The sequence below is a fragment of the Rousettus aegyptiacus genome, unplaced genomic scaffold, assembly GCF_014176215.1.
Source record: "Rousettus aegyptiacus isolate mRouAeg1 unplaced genomic scaffold, mRouAeg1.p scaffold_m13_p_9, whole genome shotgun sequence".
In the NCBI taxonomy this organism is placed as follows: Eukaryota; Metazoa; Chordata; class Mammalia; order Chiroptera; family Pteropodidae; genus Rousettus; species Rousettus aegyptiacus.
Window position 1 is genome coordinate 106,173,758 of NW_023416312.1, and position 24,828 is coordinate 106,198,585.

At 38.0% G+C, this 24,828-nt stretch overlaps 1 protein-coding gene across 4 annotated transcripts in view; it reads right to left on the minus strand.

Annotated features, from left to right (window-relative positions):
* The window catches only part of NEXMIF (neurite extension and migration factor), an 89,206-nt gene that overhangs the window by 21,901 nt on the left and 42,477 nt on the right, over nt 1–24,828 (minus strand). The window contains exon 1 of one of the 4 annotated variants that reach the window (XM_016130744.2): nt 19,929–21,675. The exons of the other annotated variants lie outside the window; for them this stretch is intronic. The gene's annotated coding sequence lies outside the window, so the exon portion shown is untranslated. Of the gene's footprint in view, nt 1–19,928; nt 21,676–24,828 lie in introns of those variants that run through there. 4 annotated transcript variants of the gene reach the window in all.

The following is a 24,828-nucleotide window of genomic DNA, read 5'->3' on the forward strand; positions in this document are numbered from 1 at the left end:
TTACCTAACCCAACTTTCCTCTGAACTTTAAGTATCACCATTAAGGAAAAGGAAGGAGCCTCATTTAAAGGCCAAGATACAAGCATGAAGGCATTCACATTTTGATTTTTTCCCAGTGTCAGAGATAGCTTAATTAGTTCACATCATATATCTAGATAAAAATTGTATTATATACTTAGATCAAATGGATCCACTATTAGGTCCGAAGCATGGGCAAGCAGCATCATCTTGGGGGAGAAAGGAGATTCTTCTTAACCTATGATTTTTTTTATTCTCTTCTTCCTGCCCCCCCTTTTAATTCTTGCTAACTATTTTTCCCGTTTTCTCATCTCAAGGCGTTTCGTGCTATTATTCATTTCTTCTGCCCACAAAATGTTGCAATATATTTACAATAGGTCTGAAATAATTGTAGCATATTTTGATTGGGCACACCCACCCCACCCCACCCCACGATTTATTTGAATTATAGTTTTGCCGGGATGCCAGGCCTTGAAAAAGTGAAAGCCAGTATTATAAAGACAGCCTCCCAAATGTGACCAAGTAATTAACAATTCAGAACCCCTACTGAGACCTATTAAAAGGCACCTTGCCATTTGCAAACACATCACAGAAACAGTTTAGAGCCTGTCATGTTGCTAATGCCTTGCTCATTACTGAGCTCACTCAGCTAGAGAGGGATTCTTGGGTACGTGGACTATGAAGAAACTAGACTAAGGATCTGGAGTTTTCCCATCAATGAGTAGAGAGAGTTGAAAATTTTTAGCGGGGGGTGGCGTTAACTTGACAAAGTCTATTGCTATTTCTTTCTTCTGCCTCTGCCTTGAATGTACTAGGACTCAATCCTGTCATCTCAGGGTGGTAACTCTAGCTGTTGACACTATGTAAAATCTCTGCGGTCACCCAGTTTTCACCAAGAAGCTTGGAGTAATAAGGCAATATTGCGATTTGAATCCATTTCAATGAAGTGGCCACAATACACTTAGCATTATATTATCTGCTAAATTACTGTCAAGAATTATGTGGTACCTTAGAGCCAGTAATTTCTAAACATTTAATTGTAGCTAAGTGATTTCTTTGGTATTTTCTGTAAGAGCCATTTATCTAAAAACACATTTTAATTAATTAATCCATAAAAGTGATCCAGGGCAAGGGATCAAAATATACAAAGCACTTTATCTGGAAAAGGCCTGGTGGCCTTTGTACTCCCTTAGGGAAATTCCTGGTTTTGTTGAATGCGGAAGGGCTATTTCTTCAAACGTATGCAGGTAAACAGAGAGTGTTCTTGTGTCTGGTATGCATGGGTGGGTGGCACAGACGAAGCGTGCAGCCGAACGGTAATAAACAGCTCTCACCGTCAACATCCTCATACAGCATCTTTCATTCTCTTGCATTCTGCTAAGCGAAGCTGCACTATAGAGTAGGATTACCTTGCATTACAATAAATAAGTCAACTTTTTAAATTTAAAATATAGTGTTTCCCCAGGACAAGTTATACATTTGAGTTACTAGCTGTTGACCTCTTCCACTAACATAACTCCAATGCAGTTGTAAGCAGTTATGTTACCTGAGACCCGGGCTTCTATTTAAGCATCTGCTGATGAGACTGGGTGAAATTCTACACGTTAGCAATAACCTACACAGTAATCTGGGGAAAACTTTTGCTGCCTTTCCATGAATTCGAGCAAGCCCTACCACTAAGCTGACCTATCACTCCATGACGTCCAATAATAACGGTATTAACATTTCATATCTGTTACTTTATTTGATCTCTGCAGTAAAACTATGAAGCAGGTATTACTTCTCTTTTATGTAAGGTGAAACAAATCCTATCAAGATTTTGCCACCGAGGATTTTGTAGCTTAATAAATGGGATATACATATAATTAGAATAAAAATAGGAAGAGTAGTTAAATAGGAAGATTAGTTAAGTACGAAGAGTAGTTAAATAGCAAGAGAGAATCACAGAAAGTTCCTCGAAAGGTCAGAAGATGTTAAAATTAAATTTCCCTTTGTAGAAAATAGCATTTGAACTTGGCTTTGAAGTATGAACAAAAATATTCCAAGGATCAAATAATGTAAAGTATTAGAAAAGTATAAAACGCCATACACATTCAAGGACTAGTATTTTAACTGGGGTGAGGGGTAGGAAGAGCTGGTCTAAGAAACGAGATAGTGGGGCAAGAAGTGTCAAATACTTTATTTCTGAAGAAGTGATGGACTCCCTTGATGGCAGGGCCAGCTCGCCTGTGAAATGGGGCTCAGAAAGAGCTTTGGAAAATGCTTAGTAAGTTAGGCAGCAGAGGGCCGATTTGAAGAGAACCACTGACGTAGCTCACGTACCTCTAAAGTAAAGGTTAAAGAGAATATACCAGCAAGGCATGTGAGCAAGTTTTAGCTTATGTGAACGATAGGGGCAACTGCATGAGGTCCCACTCCTGGGTGGTGGCGGGGAGGGGGCTACAGCAGCTACGCAAGTATGAAGCAGAGGAAGATGCTGACGGCAGCTAAAACACTCTCACCACGCACCTTCGTCGCCAAAGTTACCTCAGGGGACTTGTCCGTCTATAAAGCACACCCTCCTCTAAGCTCTCCTCCAGTCTACTGGCTGCCTCAGTTAGATACTACCGACCAGCCACTTATAAATGCTTCCAGCGGTATTAGGTACGAGCATGGGTGCCTCCTTAGGACAACTCTCCTTGTTCCGCACACAAGGAAAGCATCCTCGTGCACGATGTCAAGCTTCCTTTCCATAATCTTTCTCCTCACCCTTAGAGGACAATTTTTTTTTTAAAGATCAGGATTTGGCTGAGCATCTAGCCCAGTATTGAGTTCAAGATGATATTCCAACAGTATTCAAGTTCAAATAAGTTCATTTTAATTCAATTCAGTATCTTTAATCTACCCATAAGAAAGTACATTGTTAGACTGGAGAGACACAGAATGGTTCTAGTGACAAAATTCTCTGTGTCACAGAGAAACAAAATCCTCTGTGGGATTTTTTCACAGCTCCCATTCACTGCTCTGAGGAGTTTCCTTACAAATTTCTATTCTTAGTGCAGTCAGTCACACCCTAGAATATCTCCAGCCCTCATTAATCATTTGTAATCATAATAACCCTTCATATTTAAAGTACTGCTTAGCATATGTATGATATAGCATATGATCTTTGTGATATATATATATACACACATTTAAGAAAAATGTAATACATTTAATGTACTGCTTTATCACATATAGATACATATGTATATGTATATATTCATATATATGCTATGTATATATCTGTGTTTATATACATACACATATATATATGATGAAGCAGTACATTAAATTCACAATAATTTAATACTTATATGTGTGCAGAAAAGAGTTAACCCAGCAGGCCTGAGTTGCTCAAATCTTGTCCATTCTCAGGAGGGCCTGTTTATATGGCTTGCCTTTGACCAGCTCCTGGAAACTGAGGTCTTACGATGTTCCCTATGCTAGTAACCGATAAGGGCACTGGATATGCTTGAAACCTTGAATCACACTGTACCAGTTTGTCAAGATACTCTGTGTAAAAAATGTGATTTATGGTGAACACTTGCTTTCTTTCTGTGGGGTCTGGAGTTTCCGTAACTGTACTTTTAGGCTCAAGTTCACTTCTTTTTGCAGGCCATTGCTGGGGAATTAAGCTGGCATGGGGTATCCTTCAGCCTCTGCTTCATGTGCCTTTTCCCTTTATTGGTCCTGTTTTTTATCCTTTTGTTGAAATAAACTACACCCTGATTATGACTTCTAACTCCCATTTTACATATAAGGTAACTGAGTTTCAGGGAGATCAATGGCTCCTTCTGTAAATACTGTTGAATTTGGAGGGGTAGATAAAATGGTATCAGAGGTCTCTTTCAGCTCTGACAGTCCATATCTGTATGTCCTGAAACCCCATAAAAATAATAAAAGGAGGAAGTATAATTAAAAATTGCAATGTTTATTCAGGTCACCTCTCCCTATTTCCCCCTTTTATCCTTGGTTGTCCAAGGCTCTACTGGCAGTTTAAAGAATAACTGGTTGTATTATGTATTATGCTTTCCCCCAGGTATTCTGCCTAGACCTTGACAAATAAAACTGTGCACATGAATTTGACAAAGATCCTGGTTGGGTTTGTTCAACGTCAATATCAGGGTAAGAATGGAAGGGAAAGTTTTAGCCTGGCTCTAAACTTCCAAAGGACTGGCTTTGTCACTTAATGCCACTCATAGTCTGTCTCACTAACTAAGCTATGTGCTCAGCAAATGGTGGTGGAGGAGATTGTGTCTAGGTAGGATAATAGATAAAACTTATGAAATCAATTGTATATGTTTTAAATATAACACTAAAGCAAATGAATGAATTAGACTGCAGCCTTGGTTTTATCCCCAGTATTCAAATATCATTGGGTTAGTTTTGAGGCTTTGGACTGAGATTTTCCTTGCTGTGCTAGGCAACATTTTCCAGTGAGCATAAAGGATGCTTTTACTGTGAGTTTGGCATCAGCAAGTCCAGTTTCACTACAATGTGTGAGGGTTTTCACACATTTCTTTCAGCCAGAAAAGAAGCTTGCGTGTCTGTGCAGAGAATGCTGGGTTGGTTGTACAACACGGGGGCATAGAATTTAGCTTGTCCAGAGATAGAAAAAAACTCTGAGAAAGTGCTGAAGGACAGCTAAACATATGATTTTTTTAAAAAATCATACACAGAAGGGTGTGTTGGGGAAAAAGAAGAAGAGAAAGTTCAATTACTAAAGATATTTTCAGGCACAGACTAGCACACAGCCTCTAATATTTGTTAATAAAACAGCTCTACAAGACAAAAAATAGACCATTTACTTTTATTAAAAACCTCCGGTTTTGAGAAACGATTGCTATCCTGAACTCAGCACCCGCCTACATACACAACCATAATAAACACCTAGCCAGATGAGCACACAACAGTCTTAAACTAAGGAGAGACTTTAATTTTGTATTCATTTCTAAACAACCAAAACCCACAAATTTACTCAGTAGTTCTGACAGGAGCCTACTTTGGCTCTGGTTAGATTCAGGAATAACATGACCAGTAATAAAGTGATAGCTATCTAGAAAATTGGAGCTTTTATTTTTAGGTCTGGGTCTCAGTTTCCCCAATTGTAAAATGAAAAGACAGAACTGGACCTCCCAAGTTAGCTAATATCCTACTATGGTTGCTTGACTATTACAAACAGTTGCACACGCCACAAGACAGATTTTAAAGATGCTTTCAAGCCTTATTTCTTATATGCAGACCCACACATATATGTGAAGCTATTCTTTTCAGCTCAGAAAGACAGGTAAGCCCAGAGAGTCAGGGCTTTCTCAAATTCAGGTCACTGACCTGAGATAACGATGAGTAGGTGTTCTTCCTCCAGTTTGTCTTTTTAGGGAAAAAGGGATACTGAGCAACAATGGCAAGGTCTAAAAGAATCTGACCACATTTATGCTGACAGTGTTTTGATGACTATTTGTTTCTTTACTGCTGTGAAGAGAAAGAGTACACTACTCCTCCTTAGAAGCTAAATCTTTCTTTGTGCTGTGAGTGCAAGAATCTACAAATGATTTCTAGGGTAAGGCGAAGCTGGGGTATGCTGGGCCCTGGTACATACCAAAGGTAAGGGAGTAAGCTGGGCCCAGAGCACAAAATCAATCAAAAATCACACTGGAACCCAAAATACTAACATCTACTGAATACACCAGTGTTTACTTGGTAAACTGAAATAATGTGGACTTTGTGAGGGCAAGGAATTACCCTATAAAATCAGCTTCATCTGAAATCAAGCTGTTGTATTTTGTACAACTGCTAGAACCAAAAGAAAAAGTTACCCACCCACTAAGTTCTCAGAGAAACACTGGGTCATTTTAAGAATTAAACAGCTACTTTTCCTGATGAGAAAACAAATTGTATCTTCAAGACTGATGTTTAAATGCATGATACCACCTAACATGTATAGCATTTTATATTCTGTCAGATTTGATCATTAATAATTAATGACTCACATTTACATAACGTTAAATTTATAAAGCACTTTACTATATTCCATACTATTTATCTAATTTCGATCCCTGCCCTGTGAGTGTGCGCAGAGAGGTGTTATTATCCCTATTCAACAGAGGTTGAGAATTAGACAGCTTGCATTGGAATCCAGGCATCAAGGTTCCAAGCCTGTATTTCGCAGTGAGGTCAGCAAGGGACACAAACATGACATGATGTTGCATACTCCAGTCCAGGTTAAAGCTTGTTATCTAACCCAAAGTTTATCATTAGACAACTTTATCTGTTGGAATGTTTGCCAACACGAAACCTAAGGCTAACTTCCTGGATCAGCAGGGAGGTAAATGCTAGCAGCCAGAAATCTTGTATTCTATTTCCTGACAGTGGCGCAAATATCCCTTTGCTAAGAAAAGAGAAGAGGGGACAGTGATAAAATTTTAAGTCTCCCAGAATCTTTCAAAGATTTCCAACCGCCTGGGTGCCAGCAAATACCCCCTGCATCTAGTGGTCATTTTCAGAAATTTCATCTTCCTGGTACCCTTGTGAGGAAACATCCTGTGGATGTTCCATTTTCCATCCATATGGAATATTCCAATTGAGCTCAGCGGCAGATGCCCTACGGCACCATACACACGTCCTCAGACCAGACTTCTTGGAAAGGGATTATGTTAAGTTACTAATTTAAACACAGATGCACCATACAATCCTGCTAGGTCACTTCTATGCATACACCCAAGTGAGCTGAAAGCTTATGTCCACACAAAAACCTGAATGTAGGTGTTTATAGCACCTTTATTTATAACTTTCAAAAGCTATAAACAATCAACATGTCCTTCAGCAGGAGAATGGGTAAACATCTTTACAATGGAATATTATTCAGTGATAAAAAAGGAACTTTGAAAGAGCTACTGATTCACACAATATCATGAATAAGTCTTACGTACATTTTGCTAAGAGACAGAAGCCATACACAAAAGGCTACATATTGTATGATTCTATTCATAAGACACCCTGGAAAAAAAAGCCCAGGGATAGACTACCCGTCACTAATTTCCAGGTGTTGGGGGAAAGGAGCTGGTTAATAACAAAGGGAATACACAGGAATTTTGAGGGTGATAAAACTCTTCTGTACTGTACCTACCAGAGAGGCGACCACATATTATGCATTTTTCAAGACCTACAGAGCTATAATTCACAGAGAACGAGTCTCAATGTATGCACATTAAAAAATCAACCAGGATATCGAGGGGTCCAGGATGGAGTGCAGACTATGATAAATGGATCTAACTGGATTTAAAAACTGCACTGGATGTGGGTACAGAGTCGACTTAACTTTAAAAATTTGTGTTTTGTCTGGAAAGTACTGCAATGTGAACAATTCCAAAACTACTTTGCATGTGCGCTGGTGTGAACAAATAAATAAATGGGCAGTAGATAGTAAAAGCCAGGTTGCTCCCTGTTAGAGAGAAACGTTACAGATAAACAAGAAAGGGAGGCTAGACTGAAGCCTGTAATACTGGATTAGAATTGGAGACACAAGTATTCACTCATGTTTAGGTTAATACACATACAAATGGATAGAGAGAGGATACAGAAACAGTTATAGATATAAATGTTCACATGGATTAGTATACAAACATATTACTTAATTGTGTCCATTAAGAAAGCCCAGAAGCAACGACAGGTCATTAACAATGACCACTTCCAGATTTTGCTTTCTAAATATAATTCTCCAATAAAAGGAGCCAGGGTTCCTTGGAAAAAACGGCAGATTCTAGGACTGGGGAAATACCAGGTGAATCTACAGTATCTTGTACTAACAGAAAATAAGGACTAAAAAAACTAGAAGGAAGAGAGCATTTCAAAGGGATGCAAGGGCCAAGCTGAAACAACGTGAGCAACGAAATTAACGAGGTAGATCACAACTTACGGTATAAAAGAAAGTCACGTGCCGCCGAGTGACGGGGACACATTGTCAGACGCGCGCTGGGAGGCAGCGTCGTCCCTGCGTGGCCAGCGCAGCGCGCGCTCACGCACACCTGGCCGGCGGAGGCCGCTCCACGCCGAGGCGGGAAGGGGCAGCGCGGGGCTGGGTCCGGGGCCGGCGGCCTGGCCGGCGCGTGACCGCGCTGCGCGCCGCGGGCCGTGTCCGCGCCCCCAGCGCGTGCCCACGTGCAGCAGGTGCCAGCAGGTGCGGTGCGGCGAGGACCCCGCGGCAAAGGCGCAGACGGCGGCCGGGTGCGGGGCCCGGGCGTGCGGGGCGGAAGCTGCTCCGCGGGGGGCGCGTGACGAGGGCCCAGGACAGCGCTGCGCCCCGACGCTGGGCTCCGCGCGGTTCACGCAACACCACGAGATGAAATCGACACGGGCAGAAACCAGTGACGGTCATTGCCTGTCGCGTGCCGTGCGCCGCGCATAACTGCGTGCCATACTTTTGTACGACTGGTAGCGCAGTAGGTTACACTAGCAGCACTACAGACTTAGTAACTCAGCTGCAATAGGACGTCATGACACATACGACATCACCGGACAGTAGGAATACGTGGTCCCTCATGGACTGGAACATCTCTACGCAGCGCTTGACTGTACATGTGAGTCCGTACACATATAAATGACCGACTAAACAAAGCAACAGATATTTTTCCTACAATAATTCCAAATAACATATGTAGATACTGCCCCTTCCAAGGGGACAAGTTAGTGACTTACTTCCAAAAACAGAAAATGGAAAGGCAAAAAATAGTGACTTTATAATGGATAAACATGGCAAACATTACATTGAGCAAGTGATCAAAATTAAGTAGTAATAGTTACTAAGTGATAAGTCTTGTTGATACTATTTATCTATTGATATAATGTGATGAAAATAGCACTTTGCCTCTGTGGTATTCTTCTCCGAAACCAATAACCCAAGCGTAATCATGAGAAAAACATCAGACTAACAAAAATTAAGAGACATTCTGTAAAAAATCTGACTAGCACTCTACAAAAATGGAAAAACCCGTGACATCTGAATAAAATTTGGAGTTTTGTTAATAATAATATACTGATGTTGTTTTCTTAGTTTTGATAAATGTACCATAGTAACATCAGGGAAAACTGGGTGAAGAGTGTATGAGAACTCTATGTACTATTTTTGTAACTTTTATATAAATAAAAAAATTAATCCAAATAAAGTTTTTTCTTTAAAAAAGTTAAACCATGTGGAATATGGGAAAATGCTGACAAACACATGCACACACAATTAGTTTGAACAGATATGTCTGTTGGATTCCTCCTTAAAATAAAACTAGGGAAGAAGAACAGTCTTCTGAAGGCAGAGGTCCACCATTATCTCACTGTGTAACCTTGAGCAAGTTCCTTTTTTCAACTCTGGGCTCGAATTTTCCATCTGTACTATGAAAGGTTGAACCAGATGGTCTCCAAAGGCCCTTTCAGATCTACCCAGCCTGGGTTCCTTTTTAGCTATGTGGGAGGCAGGAAGAGAGCCCAAAAGTTTCTCTTAGGTTTGCTTAACAATACCAGCTGCTTTACCAACAAAAGCTCAAAGCAGAATGTTCCATGTGAATTCTAATCGCCAGTAATCCCAGAGAGATGGGCTCAGTATGAAGCAGGGTGGAACTGTGCATGTTATAAGCTATCTTTCCGGGAAGAGTTCCATGTCCTTCAAGAAATGAGGTCAATGTGAAAGTCGTTCTTACGTGGAGTTTAACCAAAAAAACTTGTATTTTTCTGGTTAAGATACATGTTGCTTCTTGCTGAGCCATGGCTGCTCAAACACACTGGCTAAGCAAAGACACACTGGCAGCAAGCCACAGTGCCTTCAGTATAACGCTCTTTCTGTTCACCACATATGGGAAGGTACTACTTGAGAGCAAGTTATGCCTAACTCCCAGAGGAGAGTTAGGGCCACTCAGGACAATCACATTATTATTACTCCCTACTCTTGAAGGTCATTTATCAGGCCAAATCCTTCGGGGGAATGACCCTTAACTCCTTAGAACCAGAATGTGCTAGCTTCAGACCTTGACATTACTTCAATGGCTTTATAAGGCAGAGATGGCTGAGAAAGATGTGCACCCTCACTTTCGAAGATAGTGACTGTGTGTGATAAATGTATATATACTCACACACAGTACACCAACCTCAAAACTAAAGGGCTAGATCACCATCTTGTAAAAAGTTTAAACTGCCAAAAGTCTTCATAGCCCATTCCAGCCTGCCTAAAGCCTACGGGAAGCATAAAATAATAGTGGTAGGAAATAAACATGAAATTCACTGAAGATTTCCAAATCTTCTCAACTTGCTAGAGAATTAAGGAGTGCCTCATTCAGCAAGGAACATAAGGCTATTACTGCCACCATCATGTTTAGCTACATTTAGATTTCATTATTCCCTCGATCAGGACTTTGAATAGCCCCAACTGTCAATGTGACAGACAACTTGAGAAACTCTGGTTGTTTATGGCTTTGAAGCCAAAGGACTTTTCTACAGAAAGTATTTCTTAGGGAAGAGAATTACTTCCATCTTTGTATTTAGATAATTTTCATAAAGAGAAAAGGTGGATATTTGGGCCCAAGTCCTTGAAAAATAAATTTTAACCTTTTTTTCCCAGTATGTTTGCTGTCAACACAGAAGCTCCAGTTAGATGGTGATAGAGTATAGGTTTTTTATCTTAATCTGTATACATTTTTCCCACGAGGGAACAAAATTCTGGTTATTCCTTCTATTAATATCCCTATTGATGCTAACTTAAAATATTTAGTCTCATGGTCAGTGTGCAATATTGCAACAGTCACAGGGTAAATGGAATAACAGAGAAAAGGAGACATCAGGGAGGAAGATGCATGGGAGAGAAGAGCAAAGAAAAGGGGAAGTGGAGAAGGAAAAAAGATGGAAAGAAAAGAGGAAATATAAAGCTGCTGGAGAAAAACAGAGGGAGAAAAACAGGTAAAGGAAAAGAGATGTACTAAAATAAGAAAGCAATGAAGAAAAGCCTCAAGTGGTCACTGCTTTTTAATTTTGAGTAGTGATACTGTAGCCCTAAGAATATTTGTTGCTGAGTGTAGAATAGATTGGATTCCAACTGCTACCTGTGTGTAGAGGGAGATTTTCACAAAGGCCTCAATGAAGGCCTGCTTCTCTTTCCCAATGAGTCTACTGACTCATTCTCAACCCAGTATAGGACCTTATCAGAATAGGGAGTTAATAATCCAGATTTGTGCTGATTTCAGAGCTGACAGCAAAAAAAAATGCTCTGACCTCCCATGGAATAAAATATCAAGTAACCCCTTTTCCCCTCGCTATGTACCCCACAGGCTAGTAGCACATATGCGAGTGTGTGCATACACACACACACACACACACACACACACACACACACTTCCTCAAATCAGAGGATTTAGCTGACCTAAAACAATAGCAAACTCTCAAAACCCAGTAAAAAAGTTACATAATAACAAAAGAGTTGATTCGCCAAGAAGACGTAACAATTATAAACACATACACACCTAGGAGCTCCAAAATACATGAAGCAAAAACCGACAGGTTGAAGGGAAAAACGGACCGTTCTATAATAATAGCTGGAGACTTCAATATCCCACTTTCAATAATGGATAAAACAACTAAACAGAAGATCAATTTTAACAACAAGACCTAACACAAATATAGAGAACACTAGACCCAACAACAGCAGAACATACATTCTTCTCAAATGCATATGGAACATTCTGCAGGATAGATCATATATTAGGCCATAAAAGAAATCTCAATAAACTCAAAAAGCTCAAATTCATACAAAGTATCTTTTCTAAACTATAAATCAAAACTTGAAAACTAGAATCTCCCAGCCATGTGGAAAATAAATAACACACTCTTAAACAATCACTGAGTCAAAGAAGAAATCACAAGGGAAATTAGAAAATACTTGGAGATGAAAACAATAACAACGATGGAGAGAATCAACGAAATTATAACTTGGTTCTTCAAAAACATCAACAACATTTACAAACCATTGGCTAGACTAATTAGGAAAAAAGAAGACTCAAATTATTAAAATCAGAAATGAAAGTGAAGACATAACTACTGATCTTACAGAAATAAAAAGGATTTTAAGAGAATATTATAAACAACTGTATGTCAACAAAGTAGATGAACAAAATAAAATGGACAAATTCCTAGAAATACAAGCTACCAAAATTGACTTAAGCAGAAGCAGAAAATCTGAATGTACCTATAACAAGAGATTGAATCAGTAATCAAAACCTTCCTAACAAAGAAAAGTCCAGGACCAGATAGCTTCACTGGTAAATTCTATCAAACATTTAAAGAAGAATTAACACCAATTATCCTCAAATTCTTCCAAAAATATTTTGTAATTTTATTCTATGAGGTCAGCATTACCCTGATACCAAAGCCAGACAAAGACATCACAAGAAAAGAAAATTATAGAACAATATCTTTTATGAATGTAGATGTAAAAATTTTCAACAAAACACCAGCGAACAGAAACCAGCAGTATATTATAAAGAACTATACTCCTTGACCAAGTGGGATTTATCCAAGAAATGAAAAGGTTGTTCAACATACTAAAATCTATCAGTGTAATATGCCACATTAATAGAATGAAGGACAATTGATGTTAAAATATCATTTGGCAAAATCCAACGTTTTATAATAAAATACTCAACAAAATAGGATTAGAAGAGAATTTCTTCGACATGATAAAGGGCATTTATGAAAAACCCACAGCTAACATCAAACTCAATGGTGAGAGAGTGAAAGCTTTCCCCCTACGATCACGGGGAAAAAAGGATGCCCAATTTCACAACTTCTATTCAACAATGTTCTGAAAGTTATAGCCAGAGAAATTAAGCAAGAAATAGAAAGAAAAGGCATCTAAATTGGTAAGAAAAAAGTAAAACTATCCCTACTGACAGATGGCATGACCCTTTGTATAGAAAATCCTTAAAAATCCTTAAAACCACTATTAGAGCTAGTAATTATCAAACATTTAAAGAAGAATTAACACCAATTATCCTCAAATTCTTCCAAAAGCAGGATACAAAATCAACATACCAAAATCAGTTGTATTCCTATACACTGGCAATGAGCAATCTTAAAAGGAAATTAAGAAAGAATTTCATGTGTAATTTTATTTGTTGAATGGATACATGCATTTTTAAATTGTTATTTTAGTGTACCTAAAAATTTTCACTCATGGATATCTCAAGAGCTTTCTCTCTTGTTATTATGTAGAAAAAATAATTCTGTCCATAACAGAACGATCAACTTGTTTTCAATTTTTAAAATGAAGAGTGCTGTGATAATAAAAAGAAACATTTTCATTTATAATAACCTTAAAAAGAATAAAATATTTATGGATAAATTTAACTGAGGAGGTGCAAGACTTATACACTGAAAATGACAAAACATTGTTGAAATGAAATACGACGTAAGTAAATAAAAAGATATCCTGTGTTCCTGCAGAAGAAGATTTAATATTAAGATGGCAATCCTCCCAAAGTGATCTACAGATTCAACTCAATCCCTATTGAAATCCCAGTAGCCTTTTCTAATCCAAAAATTCATATGGAACTGAAAGGGACTCAAAATAGCCCAAACAATCTTGAAAAAGAAATTTGGAAGACTCACAATTCCCAAGTTCTAAACTTACCGCAACGCTACTGTAAACAAAATAGTGTGATACTGGAATGGGGATAAAAATATAGATCAACAGAATTGAGACTCTAGAAATAAACCCATATATCTATGGTTATTTGAGTTCTAAAGGGGTGCTGAGGACATTCGATGGGGTGAGAACAGTCTCTTCAACAAATGAAGCTGAGACAACTGGATAGCCACATGCAAAAGAGTGATATAGAAAATTCTACTGGAAATGGACTAAAAACTTACCTGTAAAAGCTAAAACTATAAAACTCTTAGATCAAAACCATGGGGGTGAGTCTAATGACCTTGGATTTGATAATAACTTCTTAGATATGACACTGAAAGTAGAAGGAAGAAATAGAAACCAACAAATAAGAAAAATAAATTGGATTTTATCAAAATAAAAAACTTTTGTGAAACCACAATCCGCAAAATGTGAGGAAATATCCGCAAGTCGTATATCGGGTCTGGTATCCAGAATCCATAAAGAACTCTAAAAGCTAAACAATGAAAAGACAAATAACCTTAGGCAAAGGGCTTAATACACTTTTCTCCAAAGAAGACATGCAAACGTCAAGAAGCACACAAAAGGATGCTCCATGTCATGAGTCATCAGGGAAACGCAAATCAAAACCACAATGAGATATTACTTCACACCTACCAGGATGGTTATAATTTAAAAAAAAGAAAAATAATAAGTGTCAGTGAGTATGCAGAAAAACTGGAATACTGACGCACTGCTTGTGGGAATGTAAAATGCAGCCACTGTAGAAAACAGTTTGGTGGTTCCTCAATAAGTAAAACATGGAAGTAACATATGATCCCACAATTCTACTCCTAGGCATATACCCCCAAAGAATCAAAAGCCAGTGTTCAAACAAAACTTGCACACAAATATCCATATCAGTACTCTTCACAGTAGCCAAAAGGTAGAAATATCCTGATGCACCCAACCAAGAAATTGGGGCCAACACTGGATCGAAGAACGCTAAGCAGAAAATTAGTTCAGTAGCCTCATTTAGAAGATAAGGAAACTGACTCGTATGACATACTAAAGCTTGAACCCAGGTTTGCTGATGCCAAATCTACTGTTCTTTCTATAACACACGGCTATTGCTGTGCCGACCCCGGCCCCCGCGCCGCCGCAGACGTCCATACCCGCAGTGCTAGGTTTCAAGACTTTCTACTATGAATCATATTTACATCTCATACAGTGTGCGGCACACAGTAGGTACTCATTATTTGGTTGAATGATGAAGGTGTTTGGTTTACTGCATGTGAAAGAGCAGAAATAAAAGAGCTGAGTAATAAATACTAGAATCAGGAAATTCAAAGTTAGTTATTGGTGAAATTAGCTTTTAAACAGGATTATAAAATAATTCCATGAGAGTAAGGTCTATCAAAAGGAAGAAAGAAAATATATCAACATTGCTTTGAAATTTTTGAAAAGGAAATTTCAATGTGTTTTCTTCTCTAGACAGAGTAAGATAATAATTACAAGTTATAAAGTGAATCATTCTTGTACTACTTGAAAGCTGCATTTCCTTGTAATTAGGATTTGTTTTAAAGAAAATTACAACCATAGAAAGCTTGTCTCAAGGATAAGAGGCCTTTTTGTTTATTTTAATTTTTAATAAATGCTAGACTTCAAGGATAAAATGGGGAGAGATGTAGGGGTAGGTACTTCATAGTGGGTTTACCATAAATAACATACATTAGTATGTAAATTACCATTCTTGCTTCATCTTGTGCTATTCATATAGCTCCGACTTTAAAAGGTACCCAATATGGTCTACTGTAGCCTTGGCAGAAATAAAGCATAAGTAACCTAAACTTCAGTTTGGGAGAATATGGTGCAATGAAAATAACATTGACTTGAGCATTAGGAGCCCTGGGTTCTAGTCCCGGCTCTGACATTATTATGCTACCTCAGGCAATCCATTGCTCCACCAGGTCTCAGTTTTCTGATGTGTAAAATGATCTTAAGGACTTTGAAGGGTCACTGTGAATCTCAAGTAAAGTAACACAGATTAACTATCAACTGCTCTACAAATTGGAAGTGACATAATAGCTAAACTTCAATTAATAGCGCTACGATTTTTTATCTACAATATTCCAGGCACTGAACATTATGTACATTATCTCACTTAATAGTTACAACATTTAGTATTAACAACTATGCAAGAGAAATTACTATTATATATTCTACAAAGGAGAAAAATGAGGCACATGAAAGCAGCAGCAATACAGCCAAGGTCTCGTTATAAATATCAGGAATAGGAATTCAATCCAGGTTTGTTTCGACCTAAGGCTACACTCTTCTGCCCCTTTATAGTCAAGATCACAACAAGACTTGCTCTAACTGTGTATATAAAGAATCAATTTTAGATCCCTCGGCCTGACATTCAGGGATTTCCCAGAATAGGTATACATTTGTTTACCTTTCCAATATCGCATCCCAGTATGATTTCCACTTTCATTTCCCCTTTCCTTCCATGTACCATCTGTGGGCCATGTGCCACGGGAATGGCTCCATCCCATAAGAGGTGCATACGAAGCTGTCTCCATTTTACTGTCTCATTGTTTAAAGCATTCCCTTATGTCAGGTATTAAAACCTGCAATTCACATGGTATATAACCTTATTGACATTCAAACCCTTCGCTAACTTCAGGTATTCACTTACTGGCTCATTTCTTAGCCAGTAGCAGCTGTCACACGGCCTAGATTGAGGAGCCTAACAGTCTGGGGTAAGACTGAGTTCACATGCTGTCAGCAAAGTCATCCGTAAGCAAGGTGATGTTACCTAGCCATCTCTCTAAGCCTGTAGCCTGTGAGATTCTTTGAACCCGCCTCCAACCCCCAAACTTAGGGAGGAGAACAGCAGCATCATACATCCGGCTTCTCACTTTCATGGCTTCCGCACGGCCCAGTGATAGGGTTCCCTTATCCCTCACAGGATATGAGGGCACTAAACTCCGCAGTGATGCAAGAAGAAAGCCTCTGCGCTCCTTGCCCTTGCCTCCCAGGCATCAAGAAAAATCTGTACGCAAGAGGAAGGGGTGAACGTGATAAGTTCCCATCTGAAAATAAGAGGAGGATAAATCTAGCTTCAAAGAGAACATTTATGTGGTTCAATGAATCCCTCTCCTTCCAACAAGATATCTAAGTCATAATTTGTTGAAAAATATGCTGGTAAGATTTAGTGAAGTTTAGATAGAAGGCAGAATTGAACTCTGGGAGTAATTAGGAGGTATCAATATTTGCTATCGGTATTTGTAGCATTCAGCCTCAATAAACAATAATTAACACAACTCAGAAGCTATTCTATTCCCTACTAATTATTTACAATAACTCATTTGGTACATACACTTTATACATCAGGTCCGAACGACATCTAAACTTAATTAAAATTAAACACACATACATGCATCCTCCTACATCAAATTAATATATAGTTTCCTTAGCTCAATAGCCTCTTTTAAAAATGTATTTAAATACATTTCTTTGTTAGATCCTTAAAACAAAATAGATCTTTACCAAGTTATTTAGGATCTTCGATCTTCATTGTGTTTAATATTTCATATTTTTTACGAGTAATGAATTAAGATATTATATCCTTTGTAAAGATGTCAAATCAGGCTCTCTTCATTCAAGGATGATGCAAGAAACAGATCAGCTAAATATGACTTAGAACAATATGGTACCAAGAGAAGGAGTGGCAGGCTGAAAGAGATTGGAGTCAGGGCTACGAGAGACACTGCAAATCTCAGGAGGACAAGAAATTAGGAGAAAGACAAGCCAAGAGTAAAAGAAAATCAGAGGAATGGAGATGAGATAAGGGAGAGAGATTTAAAGAGGAGAGTTTCAAAAAAAAGCTTATCATTTATCTCTTTTTACAGAAACCTGGAGAGCTTAATTGCTTGTCTAAGGTCATAAAACTGGCAGAATTAGGACCAGAGGCAAAGTCTTTTGATGCTAAGTTCAGTGCAACTGCAGCTTTCTCTCTTTTTCTCAGCTTTTTCTTACTGGGAAAACTTGCAGTACAGTAGAGTAGAAAGCAGAAGTCTAAGAGTGACGCTTACTGCTTTTTAATCCTGGAGAATATTGGCCTAGCTATTTACTTTCTTCATACCTTAGTTCCTCCTGCCGTCAAACAGCAATCATAATAACAGGCCCAAAATTCCCAGGGAGAATGTAAGGCTAAAGAGGAGCAATGAGAAAACACTTAGAAAATGATTATTTCATTCAACTGAGATTCTTTAAGGAGATGCAATAATTAGATGGCATGGCCTTAAGTAAACAAAAACTCAGAAAGCAAACAATTCAGAGGCTCCACATCACTACGCATGAAATTCAAAATTTAAACAAAATAAAAAGCAAGATAACATGTTGAAAAAAAACACACACTGTAAATAATTGTTCCCAAGTCTCTCCTTGAGGCAAGGAGCTTTACCAAGTGCTACCCACAGGTTCCACCAGAGACCAGTGCAATTCTGTGAATTCTAAAGGAAAGTTTTTTAAAATTTGACAATAGGAGGAATTAAATGAGTATTCCATTCAAGGCAATGGTTCATTTGAGAAAATAAACGTCTTCTGAAAGCATCTAGGTAAGAACACTTGCAAACATCAATATCAACTAGTAAGCTAGTAGCTACATCACAACTAGATGTCAGGATTCTTTTCAGAGTTCAGCCCTCCAGAATGTGAGCTCCATGAGAGCAGAAATTTCCATCTGTAGCATGTGTATTTCATCATCGGTACTCGGTGGTTTTATTGAGCACGTGTATTCATTTGGCATGTATTATGGGCTCAATAAAGAAATTAATGCTTTTAATGCATTCATTTCCATTGTGAGGGTCAAATGAGATAAGAGTTATAAAACATTTTGTTTACTGTAAATGCCAAAACACATGAAAAGGGATCATGAAAATTATAATCACAGTATTTCAGAGTTTAACAGTATCTTAGTATTAGTCATGGATACTGCTACTCAGAACCAGATTTTGTGACTAGATTTGTCAGAAAGAGAGGTTTATGGTTATCCCTGCGGCGCATCTCAACAAAATGGACTATACCAGTACCAAGGAACTGGTACTGCCATGGTATTGACATGTGATTATATTTAATCATCACAACCAATTGCCACAGTACAAATTATTTTCCTATTTTGCAGGTAAGGAAACTCTGAGGTTGGTGAGTTTAACTAGGAGACCCAAGTAAAAGCCAAGAATAGGCCATTGATTAAGTAGTTCTTCTCGTTTTACAGGTAAGTATATATTTCTACTTTCTAGTTTGTATCCTGAATGCTTGTATACGAACGGTATCTCTGAGAACAACTCTAATAGGAATATAAAGTTATCTTGCTTGTGTACATCCGCATTTACAGTACTGTTGTGGAATCAGAAGTGCTGTAAAGGTTCACAAAAGTACTAGTGGTCCAGACTCAAATATTTGTAAATACCTCAATACAGCCATGTGCCAGGTCTCATGCTATTCGCAGGGGGTGGTGGTGGGGGACAAAAAAGAATCATAGTCCCTGTCCTAAGGGAGCTTCCAGTTTACTGAGTAATGCCATGTCTGGTGTACAGTGAAGTGAACAATGCGACAGTATTATAAGGAAGAACGTATCATTGACACAAACCTATCAGCCATCAATACATGACTGAGTATATAACTGACACGGGGCAATTACAGAAAATGTGAGACCGAATATATAATTGACTTCCTGCTTTTTAAGTGCATGTTGGTTCATAATTGACATGCATACATTCTTGGGTTGTCATTAAGCCTCCCAGGCCTTTCTACTGGCTTTAATTTTTAGACAAAGTGGGCTGATCTCTGGGACTGCCTGGCAATGTTCCAGTCCCTACTGTCAGTGAGCTGCCCTGCCCTTCCAGAGAGACCCCCAAGGGCACAGAATCCTTGAATTAACAGAATAAATCATGTTAATTTAAATCACTAATCAGGAAGAGTCAATTTAATCAATATTTTTATAAAGAATGCATACCTGTTTGATTTAACCTTAATACATAGTCTTTACAACTCAGACAGATGCAGGATTTATTTTTAGAAGGTATGTAGGTATACAATTAAAGTAGTATTTACATTTTACATTTTTAAGATTAATTTCAACTTCATCATGAAACTGAATAACAAATTTTTTACTTTATATATCAAAACTAACTGAAATAAAACCTTTCAGGATCACTGGTGTGAACCCTGAGAAGACACCTACCAAGAAGGGCTTCTGGTGGTCAACTGGGCTCAAATTTGAAAGCAGAGCTTAGCAGCCGTTTCTACGCAGGCGCCTCTCACACAAACCTCACTTCAGGGAGAAGCCTGCACCGGACCCGCGGCCTGCACTATGTTCCTGCCTGCTGAGCCAGCCCTTACAAAGGTGTTACTGGAATAGTATTTCAACCAATGGGACTGAGGCTTTCCCTGTCCAATCGGAGGTGTGCAACTATATCACCATCAGCATCTTCACTAACCAATCAGAGCAGCTCCATTATGACCTTTTGGACCAATCAAACTTCAAGGATTTGGAGTCCTCATTTGCATGAGGAGGGACCAATCAGGGGCCTGGGTGCGGACTTCTGTCTATATAAGTCAGCTCCCCTCTGGCTTAGGGAGTGCATTTCCCTTTTCCACTAAAGATTGAAGGTTGTATTTTCCATGGCTGGAGTTGAAACACCAAAGGTATCTCACCAAGGGGACCGTATAGGAACAGGTATAGCAGAGCAGAATGGGGTAGCTAGGGAAGGAATCTGCCATGGGGCCACCTGACCCCAGGGCCTACTCACAGCCAGGCATAGCCATGCTGCTTAAAAATTGAACCGTTTGCACTGATTAAAGTTTCCTTCTCTGCACCCCAAATTGAGGATTCCTGTTGCTGTTGAAGTGGCATCAATGACCATGAGTCACACTGGGAAATGTATAGAATTAAGTCCAGTACTCAAAATGGTCAAAGGTACAATCACTTCAAGGTTTCAGATCTGAGACTGGAAGCCATTCCTGTTCTGTAAACCTACCACTCACCAAATCTCATCTGTATTAGATCTTTTTGCAACGTTAAAAGTACCTACCCTATGTTGTGCCCTCACTGTCTCATGACTGGGTTCAAACAAGAGCTATGCTGCTAGCAAAACGCTCTCTTGAAAAATATCCCTTTGCACATGTCCTCATCTCCCTAACCTCAGAAGCCATCGGTGGTTCCTCACTGCTCAAAGTGGATCCTTACCCTGGTGTTAAGCACTTTATTATCCGAATCTAATGAATTTCAACATCAACTACCACTACTTAATAAGAATTCTTGCCCCCTAATTGAACGAACTGTTGCACTTACTGCCCACCCCCATAGCCAGGATTTCCATTTCTGTCTCCGTGCCTTAACACCATTCATTAACCACATAGGGAATTCCATTCTTTTCCTTAAATTCTACTTTTACTTCACAATCCTGTTCAACCCTACATATTTGAAAAAGTTTTCAACTACCCTAGTTCCCGATGACCTCTCTCTTCCTTTTTAAATTTATTTAAATTTTTTCCTAGCTTTGAGGTGTAATTGACATATAATATCGTGTAAGTTTAGGGCATATAAAGGTGTTGATCTGATGCACTCATATGCTGCAAAATGATTACCACAGTAGTGTTAGCTAATACTTACATCGCCTCACATTAACTACCATTTCTTTTTCTGTGGTAAGAACATGTAAGATCTACTTTCTTAACAACTCAAGTATATACAGTATTAACTATAATCACCATATTGTACATTACATCCCCAGAACTTATTCACCTGATAACTGGAAGTTTGTGCCCTTTGATCAACATCACCCCATACCCCAACACCCCAGTCCAGTCTCTGGCAACCACCATTGTTACCCTCCATTTCTATGACTTTGGCTTTTTTAGATTCCACATATAAGTGACATAAGTGACATGCAGTATTTGTCTTTGACTTATTTCACTTAGCAAAATGCCCTCAAGGTCCACCCATATTGTGGCAAATGGTAGTATTTCCTTCTTTCTAATGACTGAAATATAAATATAAATATATATATATGTGTGTGTATATATATATATCACAACTTCTTTATCCATTCATTTGTTGAAACTTAGTTTGTTTCCACATCTTGGATGTTATGAATACTGCTGCAATGAAGATGGGAATGCAGATATCTCTTCAAGACACTGATTTCATTTCCTTTGTATATTTACCCAGAGTGGGATTGCTGGATCATAGGGTAGTTCTATTTTTAATTTTTGAGGAACCTCCATACTGTTTTCCATAGTGGCTGTGCCAATTCGCAGTCCCACCAGCAGTGTATGAGGGTTTCCTTTTCTCCGCATCCTCTCCAGCACTTGTTATCATTGGTCTTTTTGATGTGAGCCATCCTAACAGGTGTGAGGTGATATCTCATTGTGGTTTTGATTTCCATTTCCTTGATTATTAGTGATGTTGAATACCTTTTCACGTACCTATTGGCCATTTGTATGTCTTTGGAAAAATGTCTACTCAGTTCATCCATCCATTTTTAATTGGATTATTTTTGCCATTGAATTGTGTGTGTTCCTTATATAATTTGGATCTTAACCCCTTTTCAGAAATATGATATGCAAATATTTTCTACCATTCTGTAGGTTACCTTTTAATATTGATTGTTTCCCAATAAAAACAATGAACATCTGTGCTATTTTTATTTAGAGAAAAATTATCTATGTGTCAAATGAACATATGTTTGAATCTTATGAATCTAAGGTAAGTTTTTTTAAAAGAAATTCAAGCCCAGTAAATATAAAAAGAAACTAAAATATTGGATTTCGTAGCTAATTTATTCAACCACTTCCTTTTTAATTCTCAAATGTTTTATCCTATTTAGCATGAATAGATAATGAATAAGCAAACAACCTCTTTACACTTAGAGAAAAAATAATAGCTTTTAAAAGCTAGATTAGCATTTTAATGATTTTTATAATCCTCCTTCTTAAGTGCATCACCCTTTACTTGGTAAGACTTTCCTTAAAACCTCATCAGTAAACACAGATTCCTAAATGAGTTATCCTTAACACTGAAATTTCTTACTTTTATATGAAGGATGACAACAAAATATCCATATCATAAGTAACTCCTTTTCTCCAATAGTAGAAGACTTGGCGAGAAAATGGGTCTGAAGTAGTATAGCATCTCCTGTGACTTATTAAACTCTTTGAGGTGGAAAGGGGGAAAAATAAACTCTTTGAAAAGCATAAATGATAATATAATGAAATCTATAAGTATTAACATATTAAAACATATTTTATACAGATTTCTTACACAATGCATTTTAATATACTTTAAGATCCAATTTGAAATCTGATGTCATCATTTAAATTATCAATTCTTATTCACCCTATTCTATTTCCATTTGTACCATTAAAATATGAAAGTGAACTTCATTCACTGGTGTGAAATAAAAGAACTTCAAAAATTCAGAGATGTTTTATTTAGTCAGGCTTCTAATCTAGGCAAAAGCCCTCCACGAAACATATAGTATTGGGAATAGAAGGCTAAATGGAAATTCAATGCATGAACTTGCTGTTTCTATTCTTGCTCTTTAGCCATTACAAATAGAATCACAAGAATGGAAGGTTACTATAACATTAATGCTGTGGCCCGTCTTAAAATGTCAGTTCCTACTAAAGAACCCCCCCACTGCACAGTTCATATGACATCATGGTACTCCTTCCAGAAGATTAAAGCAAGACAACAAAAGCTTTCCATACCATCTTTTAGGAATAGTGAAAGAAAATACATAAGAATTCGTTAACAGTCCATGTACCACAAGGTCAGGAAAACCTTACAAGTCACCTAAACTAAAGCTCCATGATGCTGAAGTCCTTCCAGTGAAGAATACACTCACTACCTTTTGGAAATATTATGTTGAGACAAACTTTCATTCTCTGTAGCTTCTGCCATATAATAGAAGTCTAATTCCTTTTATGTCTTTAAGACATATAACAGAAATCACCCTACCTCTTTCCCAGTTTTCTCTTTTTTAGAGTAAACAACCCTACTTCTTTCATTTCTTCTACAACTCCATTTTCCTAATAATGGCCTTAATATCTTTACTCCTAGGTGATCTTACACAGTAGATATATTAATCTTCAATTTCCATGCTTCGATAGAAAACAACCATTTGTTTCTTTTAAGAAGGACCCTCTTCTGCCTTCTCTTTCTGTACCTCTTCCATTCCTTTCCCAACATCTTCTGTCTTTCCTCTCCTTTTCTTCTTCTCTACATTTTAACTGGCCATGATATAAAAGTGAACATTTAAATTGTGATATTTACTTCGACTTCTATTCTAACGGATTATAATCAGTTGAGTTTGTCTGTGTGTGTTATCAGGCACTTATAGGTAGAATCTAAAAAAGCCCAACTCATAGAAACAGAGTAGAATGGTGGTTGCCAGGGCTGGGGCTGGAGGAAGGGGTAAATTGAAATATGTTGGTCAAAGTTACAAACAGTATTATAGGGTGAATAAGTTCTAGGGGATCTAATGTACAGCATGGGGATTATAGTTAACGATATTGTATTATACATTTGAAAGTTGCTAAGAGGATGTATCTTAAATGTTCCCACCACAAAAAAAGAAATGTTAATTACATAAGGTGAGGGATGTTACTTTAACCTTATTATAGCAATCATTTTGCAATAGATGTATAAAATCATGTCGTGCACCAAAATACACAATGTTATATGTCAATTATACCTCGATATATCTAGAAAAAAAGCTATAAGTAAAATAGGTTGCTTTTTTACTTCTATATGATCTCTGAATTTTGGGTCAGTTATTTCCTGAAAAGGGAAAAGTACTTTGCCTCTGCCATGGGATATTTCTTTAGCACTACCTAGTTTTCCAATGCTCCTAGAGACAACCAACTCTCAATATCCTAAGACACCAGGGTACGGAGAGAAAATTAATGATGAAAACTATATCAAAACCTCATTTTACTCACTAGTTTTCAATCTTCTTCCTTTCTCCCTATTACCAAAGTAGCAAGATTGATTGATTGATTTTAACCCTTTTCCTTCGGCCTCACTCCTTCCTTTGTGGAGGTGTTAAAAGGACTGGAAATTGGTCGCAAGTCATCTT